The 27188-nt window shown below is 39.5% G+C and overlaps 32 non-coding genes across 32 annotated transcripts; all 32 read left to right on the top strand.

Moving 5' to 3' along the window:
- The first annotated feature begins 47 nt into the window (after window positions 1-47).
- Window positions 48-130, top strand: TRNAL-AAG (transfer RNA leucine (anticodon AAG)). Its single transcript has one exon. It is a non-coding gene; the product is annotated as a tRNA-Leu (tRNA).
- A 754-nt stretch (window positions 131-884) lies between these two features.
- On the top strand, window positions 885-967 carry TRNAL-AAG (transfer RNA leucine (anticodon AAG)). The gene has a single exon. It is a non-coding gene; the product is annotated as a tRNA-Leu (tRNA).
- Window positions 968-1479: 512 nt separating this feature from the next.
- TRNAL-AAG (transfer RNA leucine (anticodon AAG)) lies at window positions 1480-1562 on the top strand. Its single transcript has one exon. It is a non-coding gene; the product is annotated as a tRNA-Leu (tRNA).
- A 754-nt stretch (window positions 1563-2316) lies between these two features.
- On the top strand, window positions 2317-2399 carry TRNAL-AAG (transfer RNA leucine (anticodon AAG)). Its single transcript has one exon. It is a non-coding gene; the product is annotated as a tRNA-Leu (tRNA).
- A 754-nt stretch (window positions 2400-3153) lies between these two features.
- On the top strand, window positions 3154-3236 carry TRNAL-AAG (transfer RNA leucine (anticodon AAG)). The gene has a single exon. It is a non-coding gene; the product is annotated as a tRNA-Leu (tRNA).
- Window positions 3237-3748: 512 nt separating this feature from the next.
- On the top strand, window positions 3749-3831 carry TRNAL-AAG (transfer RNA leucine (anticodon AAG)). Its single transcript has one exon. It is a non-coding gene; the product is annotated as a tRNA-Leu (tRNA).
- A 754-nt stretch (window positions 3832-4585) lies between these two features.
- On the top strand, window positions 4586-4668 carry TRNAL-AAG (transfer RNA leucine (anticodon AAG)). The gene has a single exon. It is a non-coding gene; the product is annotated as a tRNA-Leu (tRNA).
- A 754-nt stretch (window positions 4669-5422) lies between these two features.
- On the top strand, window positions 5423-5505 carry TRNAL-AAG (transfer RNA leucine (anticodon AAG)). The gene has a single exon. It is a non-coding gene; the product is annotated as a tRNA-Leu (tRNA).
- Window positions 5506-6017: 512 nt separating this feature from the next.
- On the top strand, window positions 6018-6100 carry TRNAL-AAG (transfer RNA leucine (anticodon AAG)). The gene has a single exon. It is a non-coding gene; the product is annotated as a tRNA-Leu (tRNA).
- Window positions 6101-6854: 754 nt separating this feature from the next.
- TRNAL-AAG (transfer RNA leucine (anticodon AAG)) lies at window positions 6855-6937 on the top strand. The gene has a single exon. It is a non-coding gene; the product is annotated as a tRNA-Leu (tRNA).
- Window positions 6938-7691: 754 nt separating this feature from the next.
- Window positions 7692-7774, top strand: TRNAL-AAG (transfer RNA leucine (anticodon AAG)). Its single transcript has one exon. It is a non-coding gene; the product is annotated as a tRNA-Leu (tRNA).
- A 754-nt stretch (window positions 7775-8528) lies between these two features.
- Window positions 8529-8611, top strand: TRNAL-AAG (transfer RNA leucine (anticodon AAG)). The gene has a single exon. It is a non-coding gene; the product is annotated as a tRNA-Leu (tRNA).
- A 754-nt stretch (window positions 8612-9365) lies between these two features.
- On the top strand, window positions 9366-9448 carry TRNAL-AAG (transfer RNA leucine (anticodon AAG)). Its single transcript has one exon. It is a non-coding gene; the product is annotated as a tRNA-Leu (tRNA).
- Window positions 9449-10202: 754 nt separating this feature from the next.
- Window positions 10203-10285, top strand: TRNAL-AAG (transfer RNA leucine (anticodon AAG)). The gene has a single exon. It is a non-coding gene; the product is annotated as a tRNA-Leu (tRNA).
- Window positions 10286-10797: 512 nt separating this feature from the next.
- Window positions 10798-10880, top strand: TRNAL-CAG (transfer RNA leucine (anticodon CAG)). The gene has a single exon. It is a non-coding gene; the product is annotated as a tRNA-Leu (tRNA).
- Window positions 10881-11634: 754 nt separating this feature from the next.
- On the top strand, window positions 11635-11717 carry TRNAL-AAG (transfer RNA leucine (anticodon AAG)). The gene has a single exon. It is a non-coding gene; the product is annotated as a tRNA-Leu (tRNA).
- Window positions 11718-13309: 1592 nt separating this feature from the next.
- TRNAL-CAG (transfer RNA leucine (anticodon CAG)) lies at window positions 13310-13392 on the top strand. Its single transcript has one exon. It is a non-coding gene; the product is annotated as a tRNA-Leu (tRNA).
- Window positions 13393-15749: 2357 nt separating this feature from the next.
- Window positions 15750-15832, top strand: TRNAL-AAG (transfer RNA leucine (anticodon AAG)). The gene has a single exon. It is a non-coding gene; the product is annotated as a tRNA-Leu (tRNA).
- Window positions 15833-16344: 512 nt separating this feature from the next.
- Window positions 16345-16427, top strand: TRNAL-AAG (transfer RNA leucine (anticodon AAG)). The gene has a single exon. It is a non-coding gene; the product is annotated as a tRNA-Leu (tRNA).
- A 512-nt stretch (window positions 16428-16939) lies between these two features.
- TRNAL-AAG (transfer RNA leucine (anticodon AAG)) lies at window positions 16940-17022 on the top strand. The gene has a single exon. It is a non-coding gene; the product is annotated as a tRNA-Leu (tRNA).
- Window positions 17023-18361: 1339 nt separating this feature from the next.
- TRNAL-AAG (transfer RNA leucine (anticodon AAG)) lies at window positions 18362-18444 on the top strand. Its single transcript has one exon. It is a non-coding gene; the product is annotated as a tRNA-Leu (tRNA).
- Window positions 18445-19639: 1195 nt separating this feature from the next.
- Window positions 19640-19722, top strand: TRNAL-AAG (transfer RNA leucine (anticodon AAG)). The gene has a single exon. It is a non-coding gene; the product is annotated as a tRNA-Leu (tRNA).
- Window positions 19723-20476: 754 nt separating this feature from the next.
- On the top strand, window positions 20477-20559 carry TRNAL-AAG (transfer RNA leucine (anticodon AAG)). Its single transcript has one exon. It is a non-coding gene; the product is annotated as a tRNA-Leu (tRNA).
- Window positions 20560-21071: 512 nt separating this feature from the next.
- TRNAL-AAG (transfer RNA leucine (anticodon AAG)) lies at window positions 21072-21154 on the top strand. Its single transcript has one exon. It is a non-coding gene; the product is annotated as a tRNA-Leu (tRNA).
- A 1195-nt stretch (window positions 21155-22349) lies between these two features.
- Window positions 22350-22432, top strand: TRNAL-AAG (transfer RNA leucine (anticodon AAG)). Its single transcript has one exon. It is a non-coding gene; the product is annotated as a tRNA-Leu (tRNA).
- A 512-nt stretch (window positions 22433-22944) lies between these two features.
- Window positions 22945-23027, top strand: TRNAL-AAG (transfer RNA leucine (anticodon AAG)). The gene has a single exon. It is a non-coding gene; the product is annotated as a tRNA-Leu (tRNA).
- A 512-nt stretch (window positions 23028-23539) lies between these two features.
- Window positions 23540-23622, top strand: TRNAL-AAG (transfer RNA leucine (anticodon AAG)). The gene has a single exon. It is a non-coding gene; the product is annotated as a tRNA-Leu (tRNA).
- A 512-nt stretch (window positions 23623-24134) lies between these two features.
- On the top strand, window positions 24135-24217 carry TRNAL-CAG (transfer RNA leucine (anticodon CAG)). Its single transcript has one exon. It is a non-coding gene; the product is annotated as a tRNA-Leu (tRNA).
- A 754-nt stretch (window positions 24218-24971) lies between these two features.
- Window positions 24972-25054, top strand: TRNAL-AAG (transfer RNA leucine (anticodon AAG)). The gene has a single exon. It is a non-coding gene; the product is annotated as a tRNA-Leu (tRNA).
- Window positions 25055-25795: 741 nt separating this feature from the next.
- TRNAL-AAG (transfer RNA leucine (anticodon AAG)) lies at window positions 25796-25878 on the top strand. Its single transcript has one exon. It is a non-coding gene; the product is annotated as a tRNA-Leu (tRNA).
- Window positions 25879-26390: 512 nt separating this feature from the next.
- On the top strand, window positions 26391-26473 carry TRNAL-CAG (transfer RNA leucine (anticodon CAG)). The gene has a single exon. It is a non-coding gene; the product is annotated as a tRNA-Leu (tRNA).
- Window positions 26474-26985: 512 nt separating this feature from the next.
- Window positions 26986-27068, top strand: TRNAL-CAG (transfer RNA leucine (anticodon CAG)). The gene has a single exon. It is a non-coding gene; the product is annotated as a tRNA-Leu (tRNA).
- Window positions 27069-27188: the final 120 nt, after the last annotated feature.

Here is a 27188-nt window from a genome sequence, read left to right as displayed (position 1 = left end):
CATGACGGTTTTTTCTTCCATATCTGAAAGTCTTGGCTTTTCTATAAGTCAGGATGGCCGAGCGGTCTAAGGCGCTGCGTTAAGGTCGCAGTCTCCCCTGGAGGCGTGGGTTTAAATCCCACTTCTGACAATACAACTTTTCTTAAACACACTGCAATGTCATTCCGACAGCGCTAGTGAAAAAACCCACTATGCCAAAACACGCCCCAAAATGTTAGACTCTTCAGATGACTGGCTTGGCATCCAATCTTGAAAGTTTTCTTATTTGTGTAGGATAGGATGACCGAGCAGTCTCTCGTGAAGGCGTGGATTTAAATCCCACTTTTGAATACTCATATTTAAGTAAACTATGTAAGACAATACCGATTCCTCTGCTTACTTGAGTGAATGTTATAGAGAATGGAACTCCACTAAACTACTGCTGGGTACCTCCCAGGGTAGTTTTTCTGTATTTTCAGGTTAAAGCAAGAACAAGGGTTCTTCAGGACCTCTTTTTTACAGCACTGTTAATTATAAACCAATAACTACATGATGGAAATGGAAAAGAAACAGTACTAATCTTTCTATTTTCTATTTCATATTTAAGTAACTATGTAAGACAATACAGATTCCTCTGCTTACTTGAGTGAATGTTATAGAGAATGGAACTCCACTAAACTACTGCTGGGTACCTCCCAGGGTAGTTTTTCTGTATTTTCAGGTTAAAGCAAGAACAAGGGTTCTTCAGGACCTCTTTGTTACAGCACTGTTAATCATAAACCAATAACTACATGATGGAAATGGACAAGAAACAGTTCTAATCTTTCTATTTTAAATTCCCAAAAACTGGACCCTTAACATGACGGTTTTTTCTTCCATATCTGAAAGGCTTGGCTTTTCTATAAGTCAGGATGGCCGAGCGGTCTAAGGCGCTGTGTTAAGGTCGCAGTCTCCCCTGGAGGCGTGGGTTCAAATCCCACTTCTGACAATACAACTTTTATTAAACACACTGCAATGTCATTCCGACAGCGCTAGTGAAAAAACCCACTATGCCAAAACACGCCCCAAAATGTTAGACTCTTCAGATGACTGGCTTGGCATCCAATCTTGAAAGTTTTCTTATTTGTGTAGGATAGGATGACCGAGCAGTCTCTCGTGAAGGCGTGGATTTAAATCCCACTTTTGAATACTCATATTTAAGTAAACTATGTAAGACAATACCAATTCCTCTGCTTACTTGAGTGAATGTTATAGAGAATGGAACTCCACTAAACTACTGCTGGGTACCTCCCAGGGTAGTTTTTCTGTATTTTCAGGTTAAAGCAAGAACAAGGGTTCTTCAGTACCTCTTTGTTACAGCACTGTTAATCATAAACCAATAACTACATGATGGAAATGGACAAGAAACAGTTCTAATCTTTCTATTTTAAATTCCCAAAAACTGGACCCTTAACATGACGGTTTTTTCTTCCATATCTGAAAGGCTTGGCTTTTCTATAAGTCAGGATGGCCGAGCGGTCTAAGGCGCTGCGTTAAGGTCGCAGTCTCCCCTGGAGGCGTGGGTTCAAATCCCACTTCTGACAATACAACTTTTCTTAAACACACTGCAATGTCATTCCGACAGCGCTAGTGAAAAAACCCACTATGCCAAAACACGCCCCAAAATGTTAGACTCTTCAGATGACTGGCTTGGCATCCAATCTTGAAAGTTTTCTTATTTGTGTAGGATAGGATGACCGAGCAGTCTCTCGTGAAGGCGTGGATTTAAATCCCACTTTTGAATACTCATATTTAAGTAAACTATGTAAGACAATACCGATTCCTCTGCTTACTTGAGTGAATGTTATAGAGAATGGAACTCCACTAAACTACTGCTGGGTACCTCCCAGGGTAGTTTTTCTGTATTTTCAGGTTAAAGCAAGAACAAGGGTTCTTCAGGACCTCTTTTTTACAGCACTGTTAATTATAAACCAATAACTACATGATGGAAATGGAAAAGAAACAGTACTAATCTTTCTATTTTCTATTTCATATTTAAGTAACTATGTAAGACAATACAGATTCCTCTGCTTACTTGAGTGAATGTTATAGAGAATGGAACTCCACTAAACTACTGCTGGGTACCTCCCAGGGTAGTTTTTCTGTATTTTCAGGTTAAAGCAAGAACAAGGGTTCTTCAGGACCTCTTTGTTACAGCACTGTTAATCATAAACCAATAACTACATGATGGAAATGGACAAGAAACAGTTCTAATCTTTCTATTTTAAATTCCCAAAAACTGGACCCTTAACATGACGGTTTTTTCTTCCATATCTGAAAGGCTTGGCTTTTCTATAAGTCAGGATGGCCGAGCGGTCTAAGGCGCTGTGTTAAGGTCGCAGTCTCCCCTGGAGGCGTGGGTTCAAATCCCACTTCTGACAATACAACTTTTATTAAACACACTGCAATGTCATTCCGACAGCGCTAGTGAAAAAACCCACTATGCCAAAACACGCCCCAAAATGTTAGACTCTTCAGATGACTGGCTTGGCATCCAATCTTGAAAGTTTTCTTATTTGTGTAGGATAGGATGACCGAGCAGTCTCTCGTGAAGGCGTGGATTTAAATCCCACTTTTGAATACTCATATTTAAGTAAACTATGTAAGACAATACCGATTCCTCTGCTTACTTGAGTGAATGTTATAGAGAATGGAACTCCACTAAACTACTGCTGGGTACCTCCCAGGGTAGTTTTTCTGTATTTTCAGGTTAAAGCAAGAACAAGGGTTCTTCAGGACCTCTTTTTTACAGCACTGTTAATCATAAACCAATAACTACATGATGGAAATGGACAAGAAACAGTACTAATCTTTCTATTTTCTATTTCATATTTAAGTAACTATGTAAGACAATACAGATTCCTCTGCTTACTTGAGTGAATGTTATAGAGAATGGAACTCCACTAAACTACTGCTGGGTACCTCCCAGGGTAGTTTTTCTGTATTTTCAGGTTAAAGCAAGAACAAGGGTTCTTCAGTACCTCTTTGTTACAGCACTGTTAATCATAAACCAATAACTACATGATGGAAATGGACAAGAAACAGTTCTAATCTTTCTATTTTAAATTCCCAAAAACTGGACCCTTAACATGACGGTTTTTTCTTCCATATCTGAAAGGCTTGGCTTTTCTATAAGTCAGGATGGCCGAGCGGTCTAAGGCGCTGCGTTAAGGTCGCAGTCTCCCCTGGAGGCGTGGGTTCAAATCCCACTTCTGACAATACAACTTTTCTTAAACACACTGCAATGTCATTCCGACAGCGCTAGTGAAAAAACCCACTATGCCAAAACACGCCCCAAAATGTTAGACTCTTCAGATGACTGGCTTGGCATCCAATCTTGAAAGTTTTCTTATTTGTGTAGGATAGGATGACCGAGCAGTCTCTCGTGAAGGCGTGGATTTAAATCCCACTTTTGAATACTCATATTTAAGTAAACTATGTAAGACAATACCGATTCCTCTGCTTACTTGAGTGAATGTTATAGAGAATGGAACTCCACTAAACTACTGCTGGGTACCTCCCAGGGTAGTTTTTCTGTATTTTCAGGTTAAAGCAAGAACAAGGGTTCTTCAGGACCTCTTTTTTACAGCACTGTTAATCATAAACCAATAACTACATGATGGAAATGGACAAGAAACAGTACTAATCTTTCTATTTTAAATTCCTAAAAACTGGACCCTTAACATTACGGTTTTTTCTTCCATTTCTGAAAGGCTTGGCTTTTCTATAAGTCAGGATGGCCGAGCGGTCTAAGGCGCTGCGTTAAGGTCGCAGTCTCCCCTGGAGGCGTGGGTTTAAATCCCACTTCTGACAATACAACTTTTCTTAAACACACTGCAATGTCATTCCGACAGCGCTAGTGAAAAAACCCACTATGACAAAACACGCCCCAAAATGTTAGACTCTTCAGATGACTGGCTTGGCATCCAATCTTGAAAGTTTTCTTATTTGTGTAGGATAGGATGACCGAGCAGTCTCTCGTGAAGGCGTGGATTTAAATCCCACTTTTGAATACTCATATTTAAGTAAACTATGTAAGACAATACCGATTCCTCTGCTTACTTGAGTGAATGTTATAGAGAATGGAACTCCACTAAACTACTGCTGGGTACCTCCCAGGGTAGTTTTTCTGTATTTTCAGGTTAAAGCAAGAACAAGGGTTCTTCAGGACCTCTTTTTTACAGCACTGTTAATCATAAACCAATAACTACATGATGGAAATGGACAAGAAACAGTACTAATCTTTCTATTTTCTATTTCATATTTAAGTAACTATGTAAGACAATACAGATTCCTCTGCTTACTTGAGTGAATGTTATAGAGAATGGAACTCCACTAAACTACTGCTGGGTACCTCCCAGGGTAGTTTTTCTGTATTTTCAGGTTAAAGCAAGAACAAGGGTTCTTCAGTACCTCTTTGTTACAGCACTGTTAATCATAAACCAATAACTACATGATGGAAATGGACAAGAAACAGTTCTAATCTTTCTATTTTAAATTCCCAAGAACTGGACCCTTAACATGACGGTTTTTTCTTCCATATCTGAAAGGCTTGGCTTTTCTATAAGTCAGGATGGCCGAGCGGTCTAAGGCGCTGCGTTAAGGTCGCAGTCTCCCCTGGAGGCGTGGGTTTAAATCCCACTTCTGACAATACAACTTTTCTTAAACACACTGCAATGTCATTCCGACAGCGCTAGTGAAAAAACCCACTATGCCAAAACACACCCCAAAATGTTAGACTCTTCAGATGACTGGCTTGGCATCCAATCTTGAAAGTTTTCTTATTTGTGTAGGATAGGATGACCGAGCAGTCTCTCGTGAAGGCGTGGATTTAAATCCCACTTTTGAATACTCATATTTAAGTAAACTATGTAAGACAATACCGATTCCTCTGCTTACTTGAGTGAATGTTATAGAGAATGGAACTCCACTAAACTACTGCTGGGTACCTCCCAGGGTAGTTTTTCTGTATTTTCAGGTTAAAGCAAGAACAAGGGTTCTTCAGGACCTCTTTTTTACAGCACTGTTAATTATAAACCAATAACTACATGATGGAAATGGAAAAGAAACAGTACTAATCTTTCTATTTTCTATTTCATATTTAAGTAACTATGTAAGACAATACAGATTCCTCTGCTTACTTGAGTGAATGTTATAGAGAATGGAACTCCACTAAACTACTGCTGGGTACCTCCCAGGGTAGTTTTTCTGTATTTTCAGGTTAAAGCAAGAACAAGGGTTCTTCAGGACCTCTTTGTTACAGCACTGTTAATCATAAACCAATAACTACATGATGGAAATGGACAAGAAACAGTTCTAATCTTTCTATTTTAAATTCCCAAAAACTGGACCCTTAACATGACGGTTTTTTCTTCCATATCTGAAAGGCTTGGCTTTTCTATAAGTCAGGATGGCCGAGCGGTCTAAGGCGCTGCGTTAAGGTCGCAGTCTCCCCTGGAGGCGTGGGTTCAAATCCCACTTCTGACAATACAACTTTTCTTAAACACACTGCAATGTCATTCCGACAGCGCTAGTGAAAAAACCCACTATGCCAAAACACGCCCCAAAATGTTAGACTCTTCAGATGACTGGCTTGGCATCCAATCTTGAAAGTTTTCTTATTTGTGTAGGATAGGATGACCGAGCAGTCTCTCGTGAAGGCGTGGATTTAAATCCCACTTTTGAATACTCATATTTAAGTAAACTATGTAAGACAATACCGATTCCTCTGCTTACTTGAGTGAATGTTATAGAGAATGGAACTCCACTAAACTACTGCTGGGTACCTCCCAGGGTAGTTTTTCTGTATTTTCAGGTTAAAGCAAGAACAAGGGTTCTTCAGGACCTCTTTTTTACAGCACTGTTAATCATAAACCAATAACTACATGATGGAAATGGACAAGAAACAGTACTAATCTTTCTATTTTAAATTCCTAAAAACTGGACCCTTAACATTACGGTTTTTTCTTCCATTTCTGAAAGGCTTGGCTTTTCTATAAGTCAGGATGGCCGAGCGGTCTAAGGCGCTGCGTTAAGGTCGCAGTCTCCCCTGGAGGCGTGGGTTTAAATCCCACTTCTGACAATACAACTTTTCTTAAACACACTGCAATGTCATTCCGACAGCGCTAGTGAAAAAACCCACTATGACAAAACACGCCCCAAAATGTTAGACTCTTCAGATGACTGGCTTGGCATCCAATCTTGAAAGTTTTCTTATTTGTGTAGGATAGGATGACCGAGCAGTCTCTCGTGAAGGCGTGGATTTAAATCCCACTTTTGAATACTCATATTTAAGTAAACTATGTAAGACAATACCGATTCCTCTGCTTACTTGAGTGAATGTTATAGAGAATGGAACTCCACTAAACTACTGCTGGGTACCTCCCAGGGTAGTTTTTCTGTATTTTCAGGTTAAAGCAAGAACAAGGGTTCTTCAGGACCTCTTTTTTACAGCACTGTTAATCATAAACCAATAACTACATGATGGAAATGGACAAGAAACAGTACTAATCTTTCTATTTTCTATTTCATATTTAAGTAACTATGTAAGACAATACAGATTCCTCTGCTTACTTGAGTGAATGTTATAGAGAATGGAACTCCACTAAACTACTGCTGGGTACCTCCCAGGGTAGTTTTTCTGTATTTTCAGGTTAAAGCAAGAACAAGGGTTCTTCAGTACCTCTTTGTTACAGCACTGTTAATCATAAACCAATAACTACATGATGGAAATGGACAAGAAACAGTTCTAATCTTTCTATTTTAAATTCCCAAGAACTGGACCCTTAACATGACGGTTTTTTCTTCCATATCTGAAAGGCTTGGCTTTTCTATAAGTCAGGATGGCCGAGCGGTCTAAGGCGCTGCGTTAAGGTCGCAGTCTCCCCTGGAGGCGTGGGTTTAAATCCCACTTCTGACAATACAACTTTTCTTAAACACACTGCAATGTCATTCCGACAGCGCTAGTGAAAAAACCCACTATGCCAAAACACACCCCAAAATGTTAGACTCTTCAGATGACTGGCTTGGCATCCAATCTTGAAAGTTTTCTTATTTGTGTAGGATAGGATGACCGAGCAGTCTCTCGTGAAGGCGTGGATTTAAATCCCACTTTTGAATACTCATATTTAAGTAAACTATGTAAGACAATACCGATTCCTCTGCTTACTTGAGTGAATGTTATAGAGAATGGAACTCCACTAAACTACTGCTGGGTACCTCCCAGGGTAGTTTTTCTGTATTTTCAGGTTAAAGCAAGAACAAGGGTTCTTCAGGACCTCTTTTTTACAGCACTGTTAATTATAAACCAATAACTACATGATGGAAATGGAAAAGAAACAGTACTAATCTTTCTATTTTCTATTTCATATTTAAGTAACTATGTAAGACAATACAGATTCCTCTGCTTACTTGAGTGAATGTTATAGAGAATGGAACTCCACTAAACTACTGCTGGGTACCTCCCAGGGTAGTTTTTCTGTATTTTCAGGTTAAAGCAAGAACAAGGGTTCTTCAGGACCTCTTTGTTACAGCACTGTTAATCATAAACCAATAACTACATGATGGAAATGGACAAGAAACAGTTCTAATCTTTCTATTTTAAATTCCCAAAAACTGGACCCTTAACATGACGGTTTTTTCTTCCATATCTGAAAGGCTTGGCTTTTCTATAAGTCAGGATGGCCGAGCGGTCTAAGGCGCTGTGTTAAGGTCGCAGTCTCCCCTGGAGGCGTGGGTTCAAATCCCACTTCTGACAATACAACTTTTATTAAACACACTGCAATGTCATTCCGACAGCGCTAGTGAAAAAACCCACTATGCCAAAACACGCCCCAAAATGTTAGACTCTTCAGATGACTGGCTTGGCATCCAATCTTGAAAGTTTTCTTATTTGTGTAGGATAGGATGACCGAGCAGTCTCTCGTGAAGGCGTGGATTTAAATCCCACTTTTGAATACTCATATTTAAGTAAACTATGTAAGACAATACCGATTCCTCTGCTTACTTGAGTGAATGTTATAGAGAATGGAACTCCACTAAACTACTGCTGGGTACCTCCCAGGGTAGTTTTTCTGTATTTTCAGGTTAAAGCAAGAACAAGGGTTCTTCAGGACCTCTTTTTTACAGCACTGTTAATCATAAACCAATAACTACATGATGGAAATGGACAAGAAACAGTACTAATCTTTCTATTTTCTATTTCATATTTAAGTAACTATGTAAGACAATACAGATTCCTCTGCTTACTTGAGTGAATGTTATAGAGAATGGAACTCCACTAAACTACTGCTGGGTACCTCCCAGGGTAGTTTTTCTGTATTTTCAGGTTAAAGCAAGAACAAGGGTTCTTCAGTACCTCTTTGTTACAGCACTGTTAATCATAAACCAATAACTACATGATGGAAATGGACAAGAAACAGTTCTAATCTTTCTATTTTAAATTCCCAAGAACTGGACCCTTAACATGACGGTTTTTTCTTCCATATCTGAAAGGCTTGGCTTTTCTATAAGTCAGCATGGCCGAGCGGTCTAAGGCGCTGCGTTAAGGTCGCAGTCTCCCCTGGAGGCGTGGGTTCAAATCCCACTTCTGACAATACAACTTTTCTTAAACACACTGCAATGTCATTCCGACAGCGCTAGTGAAAAAACCCACTATGCCAAAACACTCCCCAAAATGTTAGACTCTTCAGATGACTGGCTTGGCATCCAATCTTGAAAGTTTTCTTATTTGTGTAGGATAGGATGACCGAGCAGTCTCTCGTGAAGGCGTGGATTTAAATCCCACTTTTGAATACTCATATTTAAGTAAACTATGTAAGACAATACCGATTCCTCTGCTTACTTGAGTGAATGTTATAGAGAATGGAACTCCACTAAACTACTACTGGGTACCTCCCAGGGTAGTTTTTCTGTATTTTCAGGTTAAAGCAAGAACAAGGGTTCTTCAGGACCTCTTTTTTACAGCACTGTTAATTATAAACCAATAACTACATGATGGAAATGGAAAAGAAACAGTACTAATCTTTCTATTTTCTATTTCATATTTAAGTAACTATGTAAGACAATACAGATTCCTCTGCTTACTTGAGTGAATGTTATAGAGAATGGAACTCCACTAAACTACTGCTGGGTACCTCCCAGGGTAGTTTTTCTGTATTTTCAGGTTAAAGCAAGAACAAGGGTTCTTCAGGACCTCTTTGTTACAGCACTGTTAATCATAAACCAATAACTACATGATGGAAATGGACAAGAAACAGTTCTAATCTTTCTATTTTAAATTCCCAAAAACTGGACCCTTAACATGACGGTTTTTTCTTCCATATCTGAAAGGCTTGGCTTTTCTATAAGTCAGGATGGCCGAGCGGTCTAAGGCGCTGTGTTAAGGTCGCAGTCTCCCCTGGAGGCGTGGGTTCAAATCCCACTTCTGACAATACAACTTTTATTAAACACACTGCAATGTCATTCCGACAGCGCTAGTGAAAAAACCCACTATGCCAAAACACGCCCCAAAATGTTAGACTCTTCAGATGACTGGCTTGGCATCCAATCTTGAAAGTTTTCTTATTTGTGTAGGATAGGATGACCGAGCAGTCTCTCGTGAAGGCGTGGATTTAAATCCCACTTTTGAATACTCATATTTAAGTAAACTATGTAAGACAATACCGATTCCTCTGCTTACTTGAGTGAATGTTATAGAGAATGGAACTCCACTAAACTACTGCTGGGTACCTCCCAGGGTAGTTTTTCTGTATTTTCAGGTTAAAGCAAGAACAAGGGTTCTTCAGGACCTCTTTTTTACAGCACTGTTAATCATAAACCAATAACTACATGATGGAAATGGACAAGAAACAGTACTAATCTTTCTATTTTCTATTTCATATTTAAGTAACTATGTAAGACAATACAGATTCCTCTGCTTACTTGAGTGAATGTTATAGAGAATGGAACTCCACTAAACTACTGCTGGGTACCTCCCAGGGTAGTTTTTCTGTATTTTCAGGTTAAAGCAAGAACAAGGGTTCTTCAGTACCTCTTTGTTACAGCACTGTTAATCATAAACCAATAACTACATGATGGAAATGGACAAGAAACAGTTCTAATCTTTCTATTTTAAATTCCCAAAAACTGGACCCTTAACATGACGGTTTTTTCTTCCATATCTGAAAGGCTTGGCTTTTCTATAAGTCAGGATGGCCCAGCGGTCTAAGGCGCTGCGTTAAGGTCGCAGTCTCCCCTGGAGGCGTGGGTTCAAATCCCACTTCTGACAATACAACTTTTCTTAAACACACTGCAATGTCATTCCGACAGCGCTAGTGAAAAAACCCACTATGCCAAAACACGCCCCAAAATGTTAGACTCTTCAGATGACTGGCTTGGCATCCAATCTTGAAAGTTTTCTTATTTGTGTAGGATAGGATGACCGAGCAGTCTCTCGTGAAGGCGTGGATTTAAATCCCACTTTTGAATACTCATATTTAAGTAAACTATGTAAGACAATACCGATTCCTCTGCTTACTTGAGTGAATGTTATAGAGAATGGAACTCCACTAAACTACTACTGGGTACCTCCCAGGGTAGTTTTTCTGTATTTTCAGGTTAAAGCAAGAACAAGGGTTCTTCAGGACCTCTTTTTTACAGCACTGTTAATCATAAACCAATAACTACATGATGGAAATGGACAAGAAACAGTACTAATCTTTCTATTTTAAATTCCTAAAAACTGGACCCTTAACATTACGGTTTTTTCTTCCATTTCTGAAAGGCTTGGCTTTTCTATAAGTCAGGATGGCCGAGCGGTCTAAGGCGCTGCGTTCAGGTCGCAGTCTCCCCTGGAGGCGTGGGTTCAAATCCCACTTCTGACAATACAACTTTTATTAAACACACTGCAATGTCATTCCGACAGCGCTAGTGAAAAAACCCACTATGACAAAACACGCCCCAAAATGTTAGACTCTTCAGATGACTGGCTTGGCATCCAATCTTGAAAGTTTTCTTATTTGTGTAGGATAGGATGACCGAGCAGTCTCTCGTGAAGGCGTGGATTTAAATCCCACTTTTGAATACTCATATTTAAGTAAACTATGTAAGACAATACCGATTCCTCTGCTTACTTGAGTGAATGTTATAGAGAATGGAACTCCACTAAACTACTGCTGGGTACCTCCCAGGGTAGTTTTTCTGTATTTTCAGGTTAAAGCAAGAACAAGGGTTCTTCAGGACCTCTTTTTTACAGCACTGTTAATCATAAACCAATAACTACATGATGGAAATGGACAAGAAACAGTACTAATCTTTCTATTTTCTATTTCATATTTAAGTAACTATGTAAGACAATACAGATTCCTCTGCTTACTTGAGTGAATGTTATAGAGAATGGAACTCCACTAAACTACTGCTGGGTACCTCCCAGGGTAGTTTTTCTGTATTTTCAGGTTAAAGCAAGAACAAGGGTTCTTCAGTACCTCTTTGTTACAGCACTGTTAATCATAAACCAATAACTACATGATGGAAATGGACAAGAAACAGTTCTAATCTTTCTATTTTAAATTCCCAAGAACTGGACCCTTAACATGACGGTTTTTTCTTCCATATCTGAAAGGCTTGGCTTTTCTATAAGTCAGGATGGCCGAGCGGTCTAAGGCGCTGCGTTAAGGTCGCAGTCTTCCCTGGAGGCGTGGGTTCAAATCCCACTTCTGACAATACAACTTTTCTTAAACACACTGCAATGTCATTCCGACAGCGCTAGTGAAAAAACCCACTATGCCAAAACACTCCCCAAAATGTTAGACTCTTCAGATGACTGGCTTGGCATCCAATCTTGAAAGTTTTCTTATTTGTGTAGGATAGGATGACCGAGCAGTCTCTCGTGAAGGCGTGGATTTAAATCCCACTTTTGAATACTCATATTTAAGTAAACTATGTAAGACAATACCGATTCCTCTGCTTACTTGAGTGAATGTTATAGAGAATGGAACTCCACTAAACTACTGCTGGGTACCTCCCAGGGTAGTTTTTCTGTATTTTCAGGTTAAAGCAAGAACAAGGGTTCTTCAGGACCTCTTTTTTACAGCACTGTTAATTATAAACCAATAACTACATGATGGAAATGGAAAAGAAACAGTACTAATCTTTCTATTTTCTATTTCATATTTAAGTAACTATGTAAGACAATACAGATTCCTCTGCTTACTTGAGTGAATGTTATAGAGAATGGAACTCCACTAAACTACTGCTGGGTACCTCCCAGGGTAGTTTTTCTGTATTTTCAGGTTAAAGCAAGAACAAGGGTTCTTCAGGACCTCTTTGTTACAGCACTGTTAATCATAAACCAATAACTACATGATGGAAATGGACAAGAAACAGTTCTAATCTTTCTATTTTAAATTCCCAAAAACTGGACCCTTAACATGACGGTTTTTTCTTCCATATCTGAAAGGCTTGGCTTTTCTATAAGTCAGGATGGCCGAGCGGTCTAAGGCGCTGCGTTAAGGTCGCATTCTCCCCTGGAGGCGTGGGTTTGAAATCCCACTTCTGACAATACAACTTTTATTAAACACACTGCAATGTCATTCCGACAGCGCTAGTGAAAAAACCCACTATGCCAAAACACGCCCCAAAATGTTAGACTCTTCAGATGACTGGCTTGGCATCCAATCTTGAAAGTTTTCTTATTTGTGTAGGTTAGGATGACCGAGCAGTCTCTCGTGAAGGCGTGGATTTAAATCCCACTTTTGAATACTCATATTTAAGTAAACTATGTAAGACAATACCGATTCCTCTGCTTACTTGAGTGAATGTTATAGAGAATGGAACTCCACTAAACTACTGCTGGGTACCTCCCAGGGTAGTTTTTCTGTATTTTCAGGTTAAAGCAAGAACAAGGGTTCTTCAGGACCTCTTTTTTACAGCACTGTTAATCATAAACCAATAACTACATGATGGAAATGGACAAGAAACAGTACTAATCTTTCTATTTTCTATTTCATATTTAAGTAACTATGTAAGACAATACAGATTCCTCTGCTTACTTGAGTGAATGTTATAGAGAATGGAACTCCACTAAACTACTGCTGGGTACCTCCCAGGGTAGTTTTTCTGTATTTTCAGGTTAAAGCAAGAACAAGGGTTCTTCAGTACCTCTTTTTTACAGCACTGTTAATCATAAACCAATAACTACATGATGGAAATGGACAAGAAACAGTACTAATCTTTCTATTTTAAATTCCTAAAAACTGGACCCTTAACATTACGGTTTTTTCTTCCATTTCTGAAAGGCTTGGTTTTTCTATAAGTCAGGATGGCCGAGCGGTCTAAGGCGCTGCGTTCAGGTCGCAGTCACCCCTGGAGGCGTGGGTTCAAATCCCACTTCTGACAATACAATTTTTATTAAACACACTGCAATGTCATTCCGACAGCGCTAGTGAAAAAACCCACTATGCCAAAACACGCCCCAAAATGTTAGACTCTTCAGATGACTGGCTTGGCATCCAATCTTGAAAGTTTTCTTATTTGTGTAGGATAGGATGACCGAGCAGTCTCTCGTGAAGGCGTGGATTTAAATCCCACTTTTGAATATTCATATTTAAGTAAACTATGTAAGACAATACCGATTCCTCTGCTTACTTGAGTGAATGTTATAGAGAATGGAACTCCACTAAACTACTGCTGGGTACCTCCCAGGGTAGTTTTTCTGTATTTTCAGGTTAAAGCAAGAACAAGGGTTCTTCAGGACCTCTTTTTTACAGCACTGTTAATCATAAACCAATAACTACATGATGGAAATGGACAAGAAACAGTACTAATCTTTCTATTTTCTATTTCATATTTAAGTAACTATGTAAGACAATACAGATTCCTCTGCTTACTTGAGTGAATGTTATAGAGAATGGAACTCCACTAAACTACTGCTGGGTACCTCCCAGGGTAGTTTTTCTGTATTTTCAGGTTAAAGCAAGAACAAGGGTTCTTCAGTACCTCTTTTTTACAGCACTGTTAATCATAAACCAATAACTACATGATGGAAATGGACAAGAAACAGTACTAATCTTTCTATTTTAAATTCCTAAAAACTGGACCCTTAACATTACGGTTTTTTCTTCCATTTCTGAAAGGCTTGGCTTTTCTATAAGTCAGGATGGCCGAGCGGTCTAAGGCGCTGCGTTAAGGTCGCAGGCTCCCCTGGAGGCGTGGATTCTAATCCCACTTCTGACAATACAACTTTTCTTAAACACACTGCAATGTCATTCCGACAGCGCTAGTGAAAAAACCCACTATGCCAAAACACGCCCCAAAATGTTAGACTCTTCAGATGACTGGCTTGGCATCCAATCTTGAAAGTTTTCTTATTTGTGTAGGATAGGATGACCGAGCAGTCTCTCGTGAAGGCGTGGATTTAAATCCCACTTTTGAATACTCATATTTAAGTAAACTATGTAAGACAATACCGATTCCTCTGCTTACTTGAGTGAATGTTATAGAGAATGGAACTCCACTAAACTACTGCTGGGTACCTCCCAGGGTAGTTTTTCTGTATTTTCAGGTTAAAGCAAGAACAAGGGTTCTTCAGGACCTCTTTTTTACAGCACTGTTAATCATAAACCAATAACTACATGATGGAAATGGACAAGAAACAGTACTAATCTTTCTATTTTCTATTTCATATTTAAGTAACTATGTAAGACAATACAGATTCCTCTGCTTACTTGAGTGAATGTTATAGAGAATGGAACTCCACTAAACTACTGCTGGGTACCTCCCAGGGTAGTTTTTCTGTATTTTCAGGTTAAAGCAAGAACAAGGGTTCTTCAGTACCTCTTTTTTACAGCACTGTTAATCATAAACCAATAACTACATGATGGAAATGGACAAGAAACAGTACTAATCTTTCTATTTTAAATTCCTAAAAACTGGACCCTTAACATTACGGTTTTTTCTTCCATTTCTGAAAGGCTTGGTTTTTCTATAAGTCAGGATGGCCGAGCGTTCTAAGGCGCTGCGTTCAGGTCGCAGTCTCCCCTGGAGGCGTGGGTTCAAATCCCACTTCTGACAATACAATTTTTATTAAACACACTGCAATGTCATTCACTTGAGTGAATGTTATAGAGAATGGAACTCCACTAAACTACTGCTGGGTACCTCCCAGGGTAGTTTTTCTGTATTTTCAGGTTAAAGCAAGAACAAGGGTTCTTCAGTACCTCTTTGTTACAGCACTGTTAATCATAAACCAATAACTACATGATGGAAATGGACAAGAAACAGTTCTAATCTTTCTATTTTAAATTCCCAAAAACTGGACCCTTAACATGACGGTTTTTTCTTCCATATCTGAAAGGCTTGGCTTTTCTATAAGTCAGGATGGCCGAGCGTTCTAAGGCGCTGCGTTCAGGTCGCAGTCTCCCCTGGAGGCGTGGGTTCAAATCCCACTTCTGACAATACAATTTTTATTAAACACACTGCAATGTCATTCACTTGAGTGAATGTTATAGAGAATGGAACTCCACTAAACTACTGCTGGGTACCTCCCAGGGTAGTTTTTCTGTATTTTCAGGTTAAAGCAAGAACAAGGGTTCTTCAGTACCTCTTTGTTACAGCACTGTTAATCATAAACCAATAACTACATGATGGAAATGGACAAGAAACAGTTCTAATCTTTCTATTTTAAATTCCCAAAAACTGGACCCTTAACATGACGGTTTTTTCTTCCATATCTGAAAGGCTTGGCTTTTCTATAAGTCAGGATGGCCGAGCGGTCTAAGGCGCTGCGTTAAGGTCGCAGTCTCCCCTGGAGGCGTGGGTTCAAATCCCACTTCTGACAATACAACTTTTCTTAAACACACTGCAATGTCATTCCGACAGCGCTAGTGAAAAAACCCACTATGCCAAAACACGCCCCAAAATGTTAGACTCTTCAGATGACTGGCTTGGCATCCAATCTTGAAAGTTTTCTTATTTGTGTAGGATAGGATGACCGAGCAGTCTCTCGTGAAGGCGTGGATTTAAATCCCACTTTTGAATACTCATATTTAAGTAAACTATGTAAGACAATACCGATTCCTCTGCTTACTTGAGTGAATGTTATAGAGAATGGAACTCCACTAAACTACTGCTGGGTACCTCCCAGGGTAGTTTTTCTGTATTTTCAGGTTAAAGCAAGAACAAGGGTTCTTCAGTACCTCTTTGTTACAGCACTGTTAATCATAAACCAATAACTACATGATGGAAATAGACAAGAAACAGTTCTAATCTTTCTATTTCAAATTCCCAAGAACTGGACCCTTAACATGACGGTTTTTTCTTCCATATCTGAAATGCTTGGCTTTTCTATAAGTCAGGATGGCCGAGCGGTCTAAGGCGCTGCGTTAAGGTCGCAGTCTCCCCTGGAGGTGTGGGTTCAAATCCCACTTCTGACAATACAACTTTTCTTAAACACACTGCAATGTCATTCCGACAGCGCTAGTGAAAAAACCCACTATGCCAAAACACGCCCCAAAATGTTAGACTCTTCAGATGACTGGCTTGGCATCCAATCTTGAAAGTTTTCTTATTTGTGTAGGATAGGATGACCGAGCAGTCTCTCGTGAAGGCGTGGATTTAAATCTCTCTTTTGAATACTCATATTTAAGTAAACTATGTAAGACAATACCGATTCCTCTGCTTACTTGAGTGAATGTTATAGAGAATGGAACTCCACTAAACTACTGCTGGGTACCTCCCAGGGTAGTTTTTCTGTATTTTCAGGTTAAAGCAAGAACAAGGGTTCTTCAGGACCTCTTTTTTATAGCACTGTTAATCATAAACCAATAACTACATGATGGAAATGGACAAGAAACAGTACTAATCTTTCTATTTTAAATTCCTAAAAACTGGACCCTTAACATTACGGTTTTTTCTTCCATATCTGAAAGGCTTGGCTTTTCTATAAGTCAGGATGGCCGAGCGGTCTAAGGCGCTGCGTTAAGGTCGCAGTCTCCCCTGGAGGCGTGGGTTCAAATCCCACTTCTGACAATACAATTTTTATTAAACACACTGCAATGTCATTCCGACAGCGCTAGTGAAAAAACCCACTATGCCAAAACACGCCCCAAAATGTTAGACTCTTCAGATAACTGGCTTGGCATCCAATCTTGAAAGTTTACTTATTTGTGTAGGATAGGATGACCGAGCAGTCTCTCGTGAAGGCGTGGATTTAAATCCCACTTTTGAATATTCATATTTAAGTAAACTATGTAAGACAATACCGATTCCTCTGCTTACTTGAGTGAATGTTATAGAGAATGGAACTCCACTAAACTACTGCTGGGTACCTCCCAGGGTAGTTTTTCTGTATTTTCAGGTTAAAGCAAGAACAAGGGTTCTTCAGGACCTCTTTTTTACAGCACTGTTAATCATAAACCAATAACTACATGATGGAAATGGACAAGAAACAGTACTAATCTTTCTATTTTCTATTTCATATTTAAGTAACTATGTAAGACAATACAGATTCCTCTGCTTACTTGAGTGAATGTTATAGAGAATGGAACTCCACTAAACTACTGCTGGGTACCTCCCAGGGTAGTTTTTCTGTATTTTCAGGTTAAAGCAAGAACAAGGGTTCTTCAGGACCTCTTTGTTACAGCACTGTTAATCATAAACCAATAACTACATGATGGAAATGGACAAGAAACAGTTCTAATCTTTCTATTTTAAATTCCCAAAAACTGGACCCTTAACATGACGGTTTTTTCTTCCATATCTGAAAGGCTTGGCTTTTCTATAAGTCAGGATGGCCGAGCGCTGCGTTAAGGTCGCAGTCTCCCCTGGAGGCGTGGGTTCAAATCCCACTTCTGACAATACAACTTTTCTTAAACACACTGCAATGTCATTCCGACAGCGCTAGTGAAAAAACCCACTATGCCAAAACACGCCCCAAAATGTTAGACTCTTCAGATGACTGGCTTGGCATCCAATCTTGAAAGTTTTCTTATTTGTGTAGGATAGGATGACCGAGCAGTCTCTCGTGAAGGCGTGGATTTAAATCCCACTTTTGAATACTCATATTTAAGTAAACTATGTAAGACAATACCGATTCCTCTGCTTACTTGAGTGAATGTTATAGAGAATGGAACTCCACTAAACTACTGCTGGGTACCTCCCAGGGTAGTTTTTCTGTATTTTCAGGTTAAAGCAAGAACAAGGGTTCTTCAGGACCTCTTTTTTACAGCACTGTTAATCATAAACCAATAACTACATGATGGAAATGGACAAGAAACAGTACTAATCTTTCTATTTTAAATTCCTAAAAACTGGACCCTTAACATTACGGTTTTTTCTTCCATATCTGAAAGGCTTGGCTTTTCTATAAGTCAGGATGGCCGAGCGGTCTAAGGCGCTGCGTTAAGGTCGCAGTCTCCCCTGGAGGCGTGGGTTCAAATCCCACTTCTGACAATACAATTTTTATTAAACACACTGCAATGTCATTCCGACAGCGCTAGTGAAAAAACCCACTATGCCAAAACACGCCCCAAAATGTTAGACTCTTCAGATAACTGGCTTGGCATCCAATCTTGAAAGTTTACTTATTTGTGTAGGATAGGATGACCGAGCAGTCTCTCGTGAAGGCGTGGATTTAAATCCCACTTTTGAATATTCATATTTAAGTAAACTATGTAAGACAATACCGATTCCTCTGCTTACTTGAGTGAATGTTATAGAGAATGGAACTCCACTAAACTACTGCTGGGTACCTCCCAGGGTAGTTTTTCTGTATTTTCAGGTTAAAGCAAGAACAAGGGTTCTTCAGGACCTCTTTTTTACAGCACTGTTAATCATAAACCAATAACTACATGATGGAAATGGACAAGAAACAGTACTAATCTTTCTATTTTCTATTTCATATTTAAGTAACTATGTAAGACAATACAGATTCCTCTGCTTACTTGAGTGAATGTTATAGAGAATGTAACTCCACTAAACTACTGCTGGGTACCTCCCAGGGTAGTTTTTCTGTATTTTCAGGTTAAAGCAAGAACAAGGGTTCTTCAGGACCTCTTTGTTACAGCACTGTTAATCATAAACCAATAACTACATGATGGAAATGGACAAGAAACAGTTCTAATCTTTCTATTTTAAATTCCCAAAAACTGGACCCTTAACATGACGGTTTTTTCTTCCATATCTGAAAGGCTTGGCTTTTCTATAAGTCAGGATGGCCGAGCGGTCTAAGGCGCTGCGTTAAGGTCGCAGTCTCCCCTGGAGGCAATTATTTGTGTAGGATAGGATGACCGAGCAGTCTCTCGTGAAGGCGTGGATTTAAATCCCACTTTTGAATATTCATATTTAAGTAATATATTTAAGACAATACCGATTCCTCTGCTTACTTGAGTGAATGTTATAGAGAATGGAACTCCACTAAACTACTGCTGGGTACCTCCCAGGGTAGTTTTTCTGTATTTTCAGGTTAAAGCAAGAACAAGGGTTCTTCAGTACCTCTTTTTTACAGCACTGTTAATCATAAACCAATAACTACATGATGGAAATGGACAAGAAACAGTACTAATCTTTCTATTTTAAATTCCTAAAAACTGGACCCTTAACATTACGGTTTTTTCTTCCATATCTGAAAGGCTTGGCTTTTCTATAAGTCAGGATGGCCGAGCGGTCTAAGGCGCTGCGTTAAGGTCGCAGTCTCCCCTGGAGGCGTGGGTTCAAATCCCACTTCTGACAATACAATTTTTATTAAACACACTGCAATGTCATTCCGACAGCGCTAGTGAAAAAACCCACTATGCCAAAACACGCCCCAAAATGTTAGACTCTTCAGATAACTGGCTTGGCATCCAATCTTGAAAGTTTACTTATTTGTGTAGGATAGGATGACCGAGCAGTCTCTCGTGAAGGCGTGGATTTAAATCCCACTTTTGAATATTCATATTTAAGTAAACTATGTAAGACAATACCGATTCCTCTGCTTACTTGAGTGAATGTTATAGAGAATGGAACTCCACTAAACTACTGCTGGGTACCTCCCAGGGTAGTTTTTCTGTATTTTCAGGTTAAAGCAAGAACAAGGGTTCTTCAGGACCTCTTTTTTACAGCACTGTTAATCATAAACCAATAACTACATGATGGAAATGGACAAGAAACAGTACTAATCTTTCTATTTTCTATTTCATATTTAAGTAACTATGTAAGACAATACAGATTCCTCTGCTTACTTGAGTGAATGTTATAGAGAATGTAACTCCACTAAACTACTGCTGGGTACCTCCCAGGGTAGTTTTTCTGTATTTTCAGGTTAAAGCAAGAACAAGGGTTCTTCAGGACCTCTTTGTTACAGCACTGTTAATCATAAACCAATAACTACATGATGGAAATGGACAAGAAACAGTTCTAATCTTTCTATTTTAAATTCCCAAAAACTGGACCCTTAACATGACGGTTTTTTCTTCCATATCTGAAAGGCTTGGCTTTTCTATAAGTCAGGATGGCCGAGCGGTCTAAGGCGCTGCGTTAAGGTCGCAGTCTCCCCTGGAGACGTGGGTTCAAATCCCACTTCTGACAATACAACTTTTCTTAAACACACTGCAATGTCATTCCGACAGCGCTAGTGAAAAAACCCACTATGCCAAAACACGCCCCAAAATGTTAGACTCTTCAGATGACTGGCTTGGCATCCAATCTTGAAAGTTTTCTTATTTGTGTAGGATAGGATGACCGAGCAGTCTCTCGTGAAGGCGTGGATTTAAATCCCACTTTTGAATACTCATATTTAAGTAAACTATGTAAGACAATACCGATTCCTCTGCTTACTTGAGTGAATGTTATAGAGAATGGAACTCCACTAAACTACTGCTGGGTACCTCCCAGGGTAGTTTTTCTGTATTTTCAGGTTAAAGCAAGAACAAGGGTTCTTCAGGACCTCTTTTTTACAGCACTGTTAATCATAAACCAATAACTACATGATGGAAATGGACAAGAAACAGTACTAATCTTTCTATTTTAAATTCCTAAAAACTGGACCCTTAACATTACGGTTTTTTCTTCCATATCTGAAAGGCTTGGCTTTTCTATAAGTCAGGATGGCCGAGCGGTCTAAGGCGCTGCGTTAAGGTCGCAGTCTCCCCTGGAGGCGTGGGTTCAAATCCCACTTCTGACAATACAATTTTTATTAAACACACTGCAATGTCATTCCGACAGCGCTAGTGAAAAAACCCACTATGCCAAAACACGCCCCAAAATGTTAGACTCTTCAGATAACTGGCTTGGCATCCAATCTTGAAAGTTTACTTATTTGTGTAGGATAGGATGACCGAGCAGTCTCTCGTGAAGGCGTGGATTTAAATCCCACTTTTGAATATTCATATTTAAGTAAACTATGTAAGACAATACCGATTCCTCTGCTTACTTGAGTGAATGATATAGAGAATGGAACTCCACTAAACTACTGCTGGGTACCTCCCAGGGTAGTTTTTCTGTATTTTCAGGTTAAAGCAAGAACAAGGGTTCTTCAGGACCTCTTTTTTACAGCACTGTTAATCATAAACCAATAACTACATGATGGAAATGGACAAGAAACAGTACTAATCTTTCTATTTTCTATTTCATATTTAAGTAACTATGTAAGACAATACAGATTCCTCTGCTTACTTGAGTGAATGTTATAGAGAATGTAACTCCACTAAACTACTGCTGGGTACCTCCCAGGGTAGTTTTTCTGTATTTTCAGGTTAAAGCAAGAACAAGGGTTCTTCAGGACCTCTTTGTTACAGCACTGTTAATCATAAACCAATAACTACATGATGGAAATGGACAAGAAACAGTTCTAATCTTTCTATTTTAAATTCCCAAAAACTGGACCCTTAACATGACGGTTTTTTCTTCCATATCTGAAAGGCTTGGCTTTTCTATAAGTCAGGATGGCCGAGCGGTCTAAGGCGCTGCGTTAAGGTCGCAGTCTCCCCTGGAGGCAATTATTTGTGTAGGATAGGATGACCGAGCAGTCTCTCGTGAAGGCGTGGATTTAAATCCCACTTTTGAATATTCATATTTAAGTAATATATTTAAGACAATACCGATTCCTCTGCTTACTTGAGTGAATGTTATAGAGAATGGAACTCCACTAAACTACTGCTGGGTACCTCCCAGGGTAGTTTTTCTGTATTTTCAGGTTAAAGCAAGAACAAGGGTTCTTCAGTACCTCTTTGTTACAGCACTGTTAATCATAAACCAATAACTACATGATGGAAATAGACAAGAAACAGTTCTAATCTTTCTATTTTAAATTCCCAAGAACTGGACCCTTAACATGACGGTTTTTTCTTCCATATCTGAAAGGCTTGGCTTTTCTATAAGTCAGGATGGCCGAGCGGTCTAAGGCGCTGCGTTAAGGTCGCAGTCTCCCCTGGAGGCGTGGGTTCAAATCCCACTTCTGACAATACAACTTTTCTTAAACACACTGCAATGTCATTCCGACAGCGCTAGTGAAAAAACCCACTATGCCAAAACACGCCCCAAAATGTTAGACTCTTCAGATAACTGGCTTGGCATCCAATCTTGAAAGTTTACTTATTTGTGTAGGATAGGATGACCGAGCAGTCTCTCGTGAAGGCGTGGATTTAAATCCCACTTTTGAATATTCATATTTAAGTAATATATTTAAGACAATACCGATTCCTCTGCTTACTTGAGTGAATGTTATAGAGAATGGAACTCCACTAAACTACTGCTGGGTACCTCCCAGGGTAGTTTTTCTGTATTTTCAGGTTAAAGCAAGAACAAGGGTTCTTCAGTACCTCTTTGTTACAGCACTGTTAATCATAAACCAATAACTACATGATGGAAATAGACAAGAAACAGTTCTAATCTTTCTATTTTAAATTCCCAAGAACTGGACCCTTAACATGACGGTTTTTTCTTCCATATCTGAAAGGCTTGGCTTTTCTATAAGTCAGGATGGCCGAGCGGTCTAAGGCGCTGCGTTAAGGTCGCAGTCTCCCCTGGAGGCGTGGGTTCAAATCCCACTTCTGACAATACAATTTTTATTAAACACACTGCAATGTCATTCCGACAGCGCTAGTGAAAAAACCCACTATGCCAAAACACGCCCCAAAATGTTAGACTCTTCAGATGACTGGCTTGGCATCCAATCTTGAAAGTTTTCTTATTTGTGTAGGATAGGATGACCGAGCAGTCTCTCGTGAAGGCGTGGATTTAAATCCCACTTTTGAATACTCATATTTAAGTAAACTATGTAAGACAATACCGATTCCTCTGCTTACTTGAGTGAATGTTATAGAGAATGGAACTCCACTAAACTACTGCTGGGTACCTCCCAGGGTAGTTTTTATGTATTTTCAGGTTAAAGCAAGAACAAGGGTTCTTCAGGACCTCTTTTTTACAGCACTGTTAATCATAAACCAATAACTACATGATGGAAATGGACAAGAAACAGTACTAATCTTTCTATTTTAAATTCCTAAAAACTGGACCCTTAACATTACGGTTTTTTCTTCCATTTCTGAAAGGCTTGGCTTTTCTATAAGTCAGGATGGCCGAGCGGTCTAAGGCACTGCGTTAAGGTCGCAGTCTCCCCTGGAGGCGTGGGTTCAAATCCCACTTCTGACAATACAACTTTTCTTAAACACACTGCAATGTCATTCCGACAGCGCTAGTGAAAAAACCCACTATGCCAAAACACGCCCCAAAATGTTAGACTCTTCAGATGACTGGCTTGGCATCCAATCTTGAAAGTTTTCTTATTTGTGTAGGATAGGATGACCGAGCAGTCTCTCGTGAAGGCGTGGATTTAAATCCCACTTTTGAATACTCATATTTAAGTAAACTATGTAAGACAATACCGATTCCTCTGCTTACTTGAGTGAATGTTATAGAGAATGGAACTCCACTAAACTACTGCTGGGTACCTCCCAGGGTAGTTTTTCTGTATTTTCAGGTTAAAGCAAGAACAAGGGTTCTTCAGGACCTCTTTTTTACAGCACTGTTAATCATAAACCAATAACTACATGATGGAAATGGACAAGAAACAGTACTAATCTTTCTATTTTAAATTCCTAAAAACTGGACCCTTAACATTACGGTTTTTTCTTCCATTTCTGAAAGGCTTGGCTTTTCTATAAGTCAGGATGGCCAAGCGGTCTAAGGCGCTGCGTTCAGGTCGCAGTCTCCCCTGGAGGCGTGGGTTCAAATCCCACTTCTGACAATACAACTTTTCTTAAACACACTGCAATGTCATTCCGACAGCGCTAGTGAAAAAACCCACTATGCCAAAACACGCCCCAAAATGTTAGACTCTTCAGATGACTGGCTTGGCATCCAATCTTGAAAGTTTTCTTATTTGTGTAGGATAGGATGACCGAGCAGTCTCTCGTGAAGGCGTGGATTTAAATCCCACTTTTGAATACTCATATTTAAGTAAACTATGTAAGACAATACCGATTCCTCTGCTTACTTGAGTGAATGTTATAGAGAATGGAACTCCACTAAACTACTGCTGGGTACCTCCCAGGGTAGTTTTTCTGTATTTTCAGGTTAAAGCAAGAACAAGGGTTCTTCAGGACCTCTTTTTTACAGCACTGTTAATCATAAACCAATAACTACATGATGGAAATGGACAAGAAACAGTACTAATCTTTCTATTTTCTATTTCATATTTAAGTAACTATGTAAGACAATACAGATTCCTCTGCTTACTTGAGTGAATGTTATAGAGAATGGAACTCCACTAAACTACTGCTGGGTACCTCCCAGGGTAGTTTTTCTGTATTTTCAGGTTAAAGCAAGAACAAGGGTTCTTCAGTACCTCTTTGTTACAGCACTGTTAATCATAAACCAATAACTACATGATGGAAATGGACAAGAAACAGTTCTAATCTTTCTATTTTAAATTCCCAAAAACTGGACCCTTAACATGACGGTTTTTTCTTCCATTTCTGAAAGGCTTGGCTTTTCTATAAGTCAGGATGGCCGAGTGGTCTAAGGCGCTGCGTTAAGGTCGCAGTCTCCCCTGGAGGCGTGGGTTCAAATCCCACTTCTGACAATACAACTTTTCTTAAACACACTGCAATGTCATTCCGACAGCGCTAGTGAAACAAAACACGCCCCAAAATGTTAGACTCTTCAGATGACTGGCTTGGCATCCAATCTTGAAAGTTTTCTTATTTGTGTAGGATAGGATGACCGAGCAGTCTCTCGTGAAGGCGTGGATTTAAATCCCACTTTTGAATACTCATATTTAAGTAAACTATGTAAGACAATACCGATTCCTCTGCTTACTTGAGTGAATGTTATAGAGAATGGAACTCCACTAAACTACTGCTGGGTACCTCCCAGGGTAGTTTTTCTGTATTTTCAGGTTAAAGCAAGAACAAGGGTTCTTCAGGACCTCTTTTTTACAGCACTGTTAATCATAAACCAATAACTACATGATGGAAATGGACAAGAAACAGTACTAATCTTTCTATTTTCTATTTCATATTTAAGTAACTATGTAAGACAATACAGATTCCTCTGCTTACTTGAGTGAATGTTATAGAGAATGGAACTCCACTAAACTACTGCTGGGTACCTCCCAGGGTAGTTTTTCTGTATTTTCAGGTTAAAGCAAGAACAAGGGTTCTTCAGGACCTCTTTGTTACAGCACTGTTAATCATAAACCAATAACTACATGATGGAAATGGACAAGAAACAGTTCTAATCTTTCTATTTTAAATTCCCAAGAACTGGACCCTTAACATGACGGTTTTTTCTTCCATATCTGAAAGGCTTGGCTTTTCTATAAGTCAGGATGGCCGAGCGGTCTAAGGCGCTGCGTTAAGGTCGCAGTCTCCCCTGGAGGCGTGGGTTCAAATCCCACTTCTGACAATACAACTTTTCTTAAACACACTGCAATGTCATTCCGACAGCGCTAGTGATAAAACCCACTATGCCAAAACACGCCCCAAAATGTTAGACTCTTCAGATGACTGGCTTGGCATCCAATCTTGAAAGTTTTCTTATTTGTGTAGGATAGGATGACCGAGCAGTCTCTCGTGAAGGCGTGGATTTAAATCCCACTTTTGAATACTCATATTTAAGTAAACTATGTAAGACAATACCGATTCCTCTGCTTACTTGAGTGAATGTTATAGAGAATGGAACTCCACTAAACTACTGCTGGGTACCTCCCAGGGTAGTTTTTCTGTATTTTCAGGTTAAAGCAAGAACAAGGGTTCTTCAGGACCTCTTTTTTACAGCACTGTTAATCATAAACCAATAACTACATGATGGAAATGGACAAGAAACAGTACTAATCTTTCTATTTTAAATTCCTAAAAACTGGACCCTTAACATTACGGTTTTTTCTTCCATTTCTGAAAGGCTTGGCTTTTCTATAAGTCAGGATGGCCAAGCGGTCTAAGGCGCTGCGTTCAGGTCGCAGTCTCCCCTGGAGGCGTGGGTTCAAATCCCACTTCTGACAATACAACTTTTCTTAAACACACTGCAATGTCATTCCGACAGCGCTAGTGAAAAAACCCACTATGCCAAAACACGCCCCAAAATGTTAGACTCTTCAGATGACTGGCTTGGCATCCAATCTTGAAAGTTTTCTTATTTGTGTAGGATAGGATGACCGAGCAGTCTCTCGTGAAGGCGTGGATTTAAATCCCACTTTTGAATACTCATATTTAAGTAAACTATGTAAGACAATACCGATTCCTCTGCTTACTTGAGTGAATGTTATAGAGAATGGAACTCCACTAAACTACTGCTGGGTACCTCCCAGGGTAGTTTTTCTGTATTTTCAGGTTAAAGCAAGAACAAGGGTTCTTCAGGACCTCTTTTTTACAGCACTGTTAATCATAAACCAATAACTACATGATGGAAATGGACAAGAAACAGTACTAATCTTTCTATTTTAAATTCCTAAAAACTGGACCCTTAACATTACGGTTTTTTCTTCCATTTCTGAAAGGCTTGGCTTTTCTATAAGTCAGGATGGCCAAGCGGTCTAAGGCGCTGCGTTCAGGTCGCAGTCTCCCCTGGAGGCGTGGGTTCAAATCCCACTTCTGACAATACAACTTTTCTTAAACACACTGCAATGTCATTCCGACAGCGCTAGTGAAAAAACCCACTATGCCAAAACACGCCCCAAAATGTTAGACTCTTCAGATGACTGGCTTGGCATCCAATCT

The sequence above is a fragment of the Rhinoderma darwinii genome, chromosome 3 (assembly GCF_050947455.1).
Source record: "Rhinoderma darwinii isolate aRhiDar2 chromosome 3, aRhiDar2.hap1, whole genome shotgun sequence".
NCBI lineage: Eukaryota > Metazoa > Chordata > Amphibia > Anura > Rhinodermatidae > Rhinoderma > Rhinoderma darwinii.
Note: the sequence above shows the minus strand (reverse complement) of the source record. Positions and strands in the feature narration are given on the sequence as shown.